Source organism: Cupressus sempervirens, chromosome 1 (genome assembly GCF_028749045.1).
Source record: "Cupressus sempervirens isolate cs-2001-9-10 chromosome 1, ASM2874904v1, whole genome shotgun sequence".
Classification (NCBI taxonomy): domain Eukaryota; kingdom Viridiplantae; phylum Streptophyta; class Pinopsida; order Cupressales; family Cupressaceae; genus Cupressus; species Cupressus sempervirens.
The window spans coordinates 9,054,050-9,063,722 of NC_143118.1; positions in this window are offsets into that span (position 1 = coordinate 9,054,050).

Sequence of the window (9,673 nt, forward strand, 5' to 3'; positions counted from 1 at the left end):
CCTAACTTTCCACTTATAGATACAACACCTATGCAAACTGAGTTTCTAGATGCCTCAATCATGTACATCACTAAGAGAACATGGAAAATGTTTTTTTATGGGTCTCATACTCAAAATGGAGCTGGAGCAGGTATCTTGTTTGTTTCCCCTCATGGATATATGATTCCCAAATCTTACAAACTCTTGTTCCCTTGTACAAAGAACATAGCAGAATATGAAGCTTTAATAAATGGGATCAAAATAGCTCTTGAATGGTAGATAACTAAACTACACATCTATGGTGATTATCAACTTAATGTGAACCAAGTGAACAATGAATATCAGACAAAAGATGACAAGTTGATCCCTTATAAAAAATTGATAGATGCTCTAAGGAATTTAATTTACCTTTGTAACATTCCAATAGATTCCTAAAGTAGAAAACAAGGCTGCTGATGCTATGGCCACCTTAGCATCTATCCTCCAACTACAAGAACATGAATCATGATTTGAGTTCCTAGTGGAAGAACTACGTCATCCTGCCTATGATTCCTCAGACATCTAGGTGATCTACACTGTTGTAGGTCACGATTCCTCCTGCTACACGACTATCTTCTCCTACTTGCATGATCAGGTTATCCCTGAAACCCTCACACACAACCAAAAATGCCAACTTCTTCATAATGCTTCACATTACAGTCTGGTCTCTATTGACTTGTATAGAAAGGGTCTAGATGGAACATTTCTTAGGTGTTTAGAGCTAGAAGAGTCCAAGAAGGCACTTGCCAACGTCCATGAAGGCATTTGTGGGGCACATTCTAATGGCCTTGCACTTGCTCAAAAATTGCTTAGGATGGGTTATTACTAGCCCACCATGCAAGCTGATGCTGTTCACTATGTGAAGTCTTGTCAGAAATGTCAGCTCCATGTAAACTTGATACATGCTCCTGAGCGAGAAATAATCCCTTTTTTGACATATTGGCCATTTCAGCAATGGGCCTTTGACTTGGTAGGAAAGATTCATCCAAACTCATCCAATGGTCATAAATTCATCATCATAGCAACATAGTATTTCACTAAATGGGTTGAAGATGTACCATTATCTGCTACTATAGGAAAACATATTGCACTGTTTATACTAAATCACATCATTTGCAGATATGGTATCCCATCCTCTATTGTTACAAAAAATGGAGGACAGTTCAAGAATAAGGACCTAAGGCAGTTGTGCAAAAGGTTTTGAATCAAACAACACTGGACCTCTATTTACTATCTCCAAGGGAATGGCCAAGTAGAGGCCTCCAACAAAACATTGCTGAAAATCTTGCATTGCATAGTTCATAAGTCTGGGAGAGATTGGCATCTACATATAAATCCAACACTTTGGGCCTATAGAACTACCATCCGTACTCCTATAGGGGCCATGCATTTTTCTTTAGTCTAGCTTTGAGGCTGTTCTCCCATTAGAAGTACAGATCCCCTCCTTGCAAGTCTCTTTACATGGGTTGATAACTGATGAAGACCATAGAGCTATGTAGATACATGAATTAGAGACTCTTGATGAGTGCCGTAAGGTGGCTTTTGATCACATGAGAGCTTATCAGAAGCGCATGTCTTCTTAGTATAACAAGAAGGTTCATCCACATGAGTTTCAAGTTGGTGACCTCGTGCTTAGAGAAAATCCAAAAAATCAATAGCATAGGGAGCAGAAAGGAAAGTTTGTACCTAATTGGTAGGCCCATACATTATTACAGCAACATTTGGGTCTGGGGCTTATTAGTTGTCTACTCCTGAAGTTGAAGAACTAGTAGAACCTATCAATGTTCTACACTTAAAGAAGTTCTACGCTTAAAGGCTTAATGCTCAACTATCTTGTACATATCTATGATCCTGAAAAATCCTAAAAATTGCAAAAGGTATACAAAATAAATAAATAAATAAATAAATAATAATAATAATTGCCGAAAAATGCCAAAAACATTCAAAAATTGCCTAAAAATGCCAAATTTTTTTTTTCAAAATTTCCCTAAAAATATCAAAAAAATTCAAAAATTGCCCAAAAATATCAAAAAATTCCACAAAAGCCCAATACATTCAAAAGGGGGTAAAAATTGCCAAACATGGTCATAAAAGCTCGAAACATTTAACACCACCCCAAAATTACTCTCAATTTTTGATATTAAGAAATTGATATTAAGAAGAAGTGTGGTAATGTCTTGAAACATAATTTTGGGCTTAGGAAAATCTAGCACAACTCGGATAGCAGAAGAGATGCTGCAAAGCTAACCATCGCCTTCCTTCCATGCAACCATAATTAATGTGAATCAAGAAGGATTTTAAGTCTTATTTAAGTTGTAGTAGCCATGATTAGTCTAACCACCTTCAATAAATATATCAATGCTATCTTGAAAGCCTCGATATCCATCAGATTCTTTCATCTTAATACAGCTGGGGGCACATAATAAGTATGCATAAGCGTAAGAGCTTGGCTACCCTTTTAGCGCCTTTTTCAAGGCCCAATTGTCCTTTTTGGACCCCTCAAGTGCCTTTTTAGGCCCAAGCGCCTTTTTCAAGGCCCGTCATTTTCCTTTTTAGGCCCAAGCGCCTTTTTCAAGGCCTATCAATTGCCTTTTTAGGCCCAAGCACCTTTTTCAAGGCCCATCAAGTACCTTTTTAGGTCCAAGTGCCTTTTTCAAGGCCCATCAATTGCCTTTTTAGGCCCAAGCACCTTTTTCAAGGCCCATCAAGTACCTTTTTAGGTCCAAGCACCTTTTTCAAGGCCCATCAATTGCCTTTTTAGGCCCAAGCACCTTTTTCAAGGCCCATCAAGTACCTTTTTAGGTCCAAGCACCTTTTTCAAGGCCCATCAAGTACCTTTTTAGGTCCAAGTGCCTTTTTCAAGGCCCATCAATTACCTTTTTAGGCCCAAGCACCTTTTTCAAGGCTCATCAAGTGCCTTTTTAGGCTCAAGCACCTTTTTCAAGGCTCATATGGGTCAAAGTGCCTTTTCCAAGGCCCTATTTCATCTTTCTCAAGGCCCCAAGCGTCCTTTTTGGATCAAAGAACCTTTTTCAAGACCTTATTTTGCCTTTTTCAAGTCCCAAGGCATCCCTCTTAGGCCCCCAAGACATGTTTTTTGGGACAAAATACCTTTTCAAGGGCCTATTTTGTCTTTCTCGAGGCCCAAGTGTCCTTTTGGACTCCCAAAATGCCTTTTTATAGACCTTGAGAATGTTCGTCTTGGTGCACACTTAGAGAAACATCCCAATGTTGGCCTTGTAATCATCTGTAAGGGCTATTAGTACACACAAAATTATGCTTTACACACTACCGCTCTTCAAATGTTATGCAAATTTGTAGACATTCAATTCCCCGCATACAAGTAAAGGTTTTCCCTACTCTACGGATTGTATTATTCACACTTTTACGGAAATTACCTTTCCATTAGTCTTCAAAATTTCCAAAAACATTCACATATTCTTCAAAAATTCCAAAAACATCCATATATTCATAAAAAAGCTTACAAAACATTTAAAACATTTTTAATAGAATCACAAGAACATCCACCTACAGCATGAGATTTCCACAATCCACTTGAACAAATACTTCCTACCACACGATACATAAAGTCACAACATTAGTACAATGTTTGTCAATGTTCTCCTTGTGGAGGTGGGGCATTTGGGTTTCCAGTTGGGGGTACTCCTATTTGTGTAGTCCCAGATGATGAAGCTCCTTGTGTCAGTCTTGCACCTTCCTAGATTGTATCCATTGAAATCAAGATATGGCCACGTCTCAACAAAGTATTCATCTGAGTAATAAACATCCTATCCAAGAAGGATATTCCTCTCTTGGGCTCTGGAGGGACTGCCTAATGGTACAATCCCATGTAGTATGTTGCCTCTCATGCCAGCTTCTTCGACTTCTCCCTCACTTCATTCATGTTTGCTCGCAATTTTGCTACCCCAGCTACTGTCGTTGCCTGTTGAGAAATATCTCATTTTGTCTTATATGTATTCATAGTCATCTCCCATGATTCCCTCTCATGCTTTACTTCACGCATCTCATTCATGAAGTGGGTGATCCTTGTATTAGCAGCATTTAATTGATCTTGTGATCAGTATGCTATGGCATTAGTCTTTGCCATCATTTCTCTAAATGCTTCCACCTGAGCTTGTAACAACACCATCTCATTGCAAATTCATTTCACCACCACCTGCTCTGCTACCAAAGATGTCTCTATAATTTTTTCTCGTGCTCGTTCTACTGATAGCGTTGCCTCCGCTCACTTCACTTCCTCCCATGCTCCATCTTCTCGAGCTCTTTCAATCAAACCTTGAAAGAACTCTGCATCTTTCTCTACATTATCATCCCACTTCGTCTCCATTGCCAACACTTTCTTTAGCTCCAATTCCATCGTCTTGGCCGCATCATGAACTGGTGGCAACACCATGCTAGGTTGTGCTTCCTTAAATGGATGAAAGGCAGACCTTAGAGCACCACTTGTGTTCTCCTTAAGGATGTTGCTCATACCCCCTAAGATGTTTTTTTCCTACCTCCATGGTGATGCAACATGCTTTAGCATTGGTCCTTGCTCCATATCTTGAGAAGGCTCCTCCATCAACATTTTCTCCTCTACTTGGCTATCTGTGAAATTGATATGCACATCCATAGTATCACTAAGTCTCTCCAGGCTTGGTGATCTTGTTTCCTCTGTTGGTTTCTCTTCCTCCATAAGCTGTGTTGCACTCTCTGCTAACAACTAAAGCAAGGTAGAGTCCTCTACGTTTTCCTCTGTTGGACCCTAGATAGGTAGCTCCACTTGACTTGTTCCAACCACTTCTGGGTTGGATCTCCCAACCCTTTGATGAGATGATGCTCCTCTTGGTTTTGATTTCTTGCGCTTTTCTCTTCTCTATCCCCTTCACCCCATTCCATCCACCAAGCTATCACTTCCTGCATCAATCCATCCCCCCTTTCTAGTATCTACCATCTCTCGTTCTTGTTGCACTTTATCTTGGGCACTGGCCATGACTATAATAATTCACAAACTTTTTTTACTTCAATCCAATTTCTCAAGACTACTACTAATCTTGTAGACTTGTGAATTGGTTCACTCAATGTAGCTGTTCATTTATAGAAAAACTTTCACATACATTGTTGCCTCTACATGTCATTTCACTTGTCTTATCGTTACAAAGTGTCAAGTCAAATTAATAATGGGAGTAGGTGAAGTTGTCTATTGATTTTTCAATATTAACTTGGGTAGTTGTGGATAGGTGTCTCACATATCTTTTTTTATTATACTTTTGGCTTGATTTGTCCATTGGATACCTAACTTTTCATGATACGACATGATTTTTTGATTTCCACTATCCTTTACTGGTCCAAACCGACTCCCACTTTTTCTTTATTTAACATGGTAAGAACAAATTGCATGTTGTTAAATACTATCACACACTATTTTGCAATAAACAAAGACTATCTGATGTTTTCTTTTCTTTAGTCCCATGCCTCTTGCCACTCAATGATGTTCAAAACTAGAGGAAAGACTGTGGGATATGATCTTTTATTTGTTTATTTCTTGACAGTTTAGTTCTAATGATCTGATGAATCCATATAAAAGGGGTGTCTACTATAAGAGCCTCTATCTCATGTTGGATGGCCGTGTATACCTCGACTCATTTTGTATGGACGCTTTAGTGAGGTTGGTTCTTCTCCTTGCTTGTTGGAGTGAACTCTTCATGCTATAGTACATATTGATACTCGTCCTATTAAGTGAACGTATGGGTCACTATGAGTATCCGTCGCAAACTTCTATCTCAGGTTACGAATGCAAGGGTCATTGCAGACAGAAAACTTCCTGATTACTTAGCATAAGAAGGATCTCTCGCATGTCTAGTGTGCTTGTCTACAAGAAACATTCTGGTAATCCTAACCTTTATGCTTTGATGCTTATGTTCCCTTGCTAAATTAAAAGGGATAGGTGTTTTGGTCATTTCGGCTTCTTGTGCCTTAATGCTTACACCTCATCCCGACATCTAGATAAGGTCATATTCATATCTTCATAGCTCATGCTAGTGCTAATTGTATGATCTTATAAAAGCTCGATGATGAAATTAGAGTCTAAATGTTTTGTACTCCTTGCTAGTAAACCAATTTGCATATTCATTTGCATAGTATTGCATTCCTTCATATGGGGAGAGCTCTCTCTTTATCATTTTTTAAGACATCTCAGCTAACTGCTTTCATCTCATCTTTTACTTTCTTCTTGATCATGTCTTTTCACTCTCTTGATCTTTCGCTTCGCCTCTTTGATATTCTGTCACCAAAAGGGTTAACCCTATCATCACATCTATCTACCCTTTTGTATCTCTTATTAGTTTTAACCCTAGCTAATTTTTCCATTCTGGATACATTGTCAGGATCGAAATCAAAATTTGAGTTTATCTTTCAGGTCAAAAATCACATTTTCACATTCTACCTTCTTCTCTGTAGCTAGCTGACTGTTGGAGGTCTAGTTCTTGAATCTCTGCTGGGGCATCTTCATTACTTCATGAATTCACCATTACCATGCTTCATGTCTACTTCAATTCACAACTTTAACCTCTACATCATTCTTTTTGATTTATTTAACCTCATTTTCATATTTCATCATTCATGGTCAACTCTTGTTAAGTTGGGGCATTCCATCACTTCTTTATGGTCAACCTTTGGTTCTAATCACCTATCTGTCATTATGGACTTTGCTATATCTCAATTTTCTCATATCTTGCTAGTTTCTACACTTCCTCTCTACCATTTCAATTTCAATCCCAAGGGGGTAGACATAATCTATCATTACTATGCTTGACAACATTTTCTCTTTTAGGGGCATATGCTTGACCATCTCCATTTGCTCTTGATCTATCTACTAGTGTTCTAGACTATCGCTATTAGTCTGGTCACTCAATGCTTACTACATCCATTGCTATTATAGTCTCTTTATTTTTTGACTGCATGTGTTCCCATATCGATCACACATTAGTTAGAGAATGGCTTCATTCTTTGAAGTTAGAGCTATCATGGCTTCTTCATTTGATGTGTTCCTATATTGAACACATATTAGATGATAATTTTAAGCTTTTTCTATTCTTTGACCACATGTGTTCCCACACCGATCACACATTAGTCCAAGAGGGGCAAATGTAATCACCTAAAAATGGTTACCCAGACCATAAACCCCCTTCTATCATTTATTGCTAATGTTATCAAGTGTTTGATCAAAAAAATAAAGTAAAATCAATTTATTTGATTTTAACCTATAATTTGACCATCATATTCTAAAAACATATTTGATTAAAAGAATTTGCTCCCTTTTATTTCAAATATAACTCTCAAAAATCCATCCACACATTTATTATTTCATAAATAAAAGAAATGCATTTTTTGTCTACAAATGAGCCCCCTATTTTGACAAAATATTTTGTCTACACATGAAGGTGTAATTTTCCATGTGTAGAGCCTTCTATTTTGACAAAATATTTTGTCTACACATGAAAGTGTAATTTTCCAAGTGTAGAGCCTTCTATTTTGACAAAATATTTTGTCTACACATGAAAGTGTAATTTTCCATGTGTTGAGAAGCCTCCAATTTTGACAAAACAAAATCATTTTCTACAAAAATGCATAATTTTGTATGAGTGGAGCCTTTTTTTTTGACTAAGGACATTTTAATGTCAAAAATTAGGCAAGGATTATTCTCCACCCTTGATTAACCATTTCTTGTCTTTTGATCTCAACCATCCAATTTTCTCTAAAAAGAGGGCTCTCTCCTCATATGAGGACACATTCTTGAATATTGTTATGCTGCAGGTTTTCTTGGAGCTTTTGGAGAACTTCTCATTTCTTGTCTCATTCTTTCATCCACTTCATATTAGTCTTAAGATCATATTGCATGTTAGTGTAGTTTCTTTGCAAATAGTTAGATCACATAGCTTAATAGTTGGATTTGTAACATTTCCATTTAGTTTTAGCATAGCTTGCATTGCACATCTCATCCCAATATAGTTTCATTTTTGCATTGCATGATCTGAGAGTTCTTTGACACTAGCACTCTTGCTCTTGTCTAAAGAATCTCCCATTTTGTGGTTTACTAGCAAGGGCTGCGTTTCTAAGGCTTAGTTGAGAGCTCTTATATGCTCATTTGTATGCCCCTTGCACTCCATGACTAGGGAGTTCTAAGTCGACATTATTCTAGCACATGGAGGCAATTGACCACAATTTTGCTATCAACTAAAATCAACACTTACTCATTAGGTAGCATAATCTACCTTGTCTTTGGGTTGTAATGATGTATGCATTTGTAGATTAGCTCTGGGGCTTGAACTACAACTGGAAAACCAACGAGTTTGACCAACCTACATCCTCAAATTTTCTCAGTGATGGGGTGAATTGCTCAGACTTTACCCTCTTTTAAAAATCCTCCATGTCATAGAAGTGAAGAGATGTGTTTGTGAAATTCTACAATTGGGATTTGATTCTAGTCAATCCATCAAACCCTACGAACATGGTTGCTATGAATTTGAGGACAAGATTGGAATTGAGAAAGTGAAAGGAAAAGCTAATGCAACAATCACTAGCTTTTCAAAAAGCTTATGCAGATTAATATAATAGTAGTTCAAAGAAAGAGCTATAGTTCATCCAATTGATTATGTTTCTATATATGAGAGCCTAAATTCATCTGTTGATCTTCAGAATTCTCACCACACAAATGAATTTAAGGAGATACCATTTGAATAGAAATATGAGAGTTTAATAAACATCTAGAGATTTTTTTACTATTCTATTGAGCTCAACAATAACTTTCTATGTCTCCATAACTTACTTTCCTATTTTCCTTTAAGTTTCAAGAAGTTACCATTAGGGTACTCTGTGGGAGAATGTCCACCAAGTTAGATCCTCATTATTTCTTTCTTTTCTATAGTGTTTAGGTTCACTTTATTATCATTTTGAGATATTACAAACATGACTTACAAATCCAATTTGACCATTAACTTGATTTTCTTGGGAATTCAAGAAACTATCCTCATAGGTTGAAAACCCAATGAGGAGAAGACAATTTTTGCTTCTTCATTAATGTTTCATTTCTTAGTTGGACTTTGGACAATCACCCCTATTTAAGTAAAAAATGTCTAAATGACATGCGAAGACCTTTTTGAGGATCACTTAACATTCCTCTCATTCCAAACTATCTTTTCAGAAAACCAACTTCATGGGTTGAAAATCACCAAGGAGAAGTTAGTTTTGAGTTTTTTGCTAAGGATGATTATGAGGGCTACAATGAATTTGAACCATTTTTTGAAGTAATAATTGTAGATGAAATCTTGATTGTCTACATGATGCCTTGTTATTTGCATGTTTTTGATTTATGTGCATCATTTAGTGCTCTTTACAGGAAATCATCCTCATGGGTAGGAAACTTGCTGAGGAGAAGATGATTTCCAAATTTTTTCCAGCATCCATTTTTCAAATAGTGATAAGCTGTAAATAGATATAGCTTGTAGTTGGTCTTTGAATGAGTAAAAATAAATCTCTATCAGACTAGGCACTAACCTACACATAAGATCATTCAAAAAAATGAAAAACCACCCAACTAGAAATGAGGAGAAGGAGAAAAGGGAAAGTCTGATAGAAACTTGCCTAACCTAAAAGG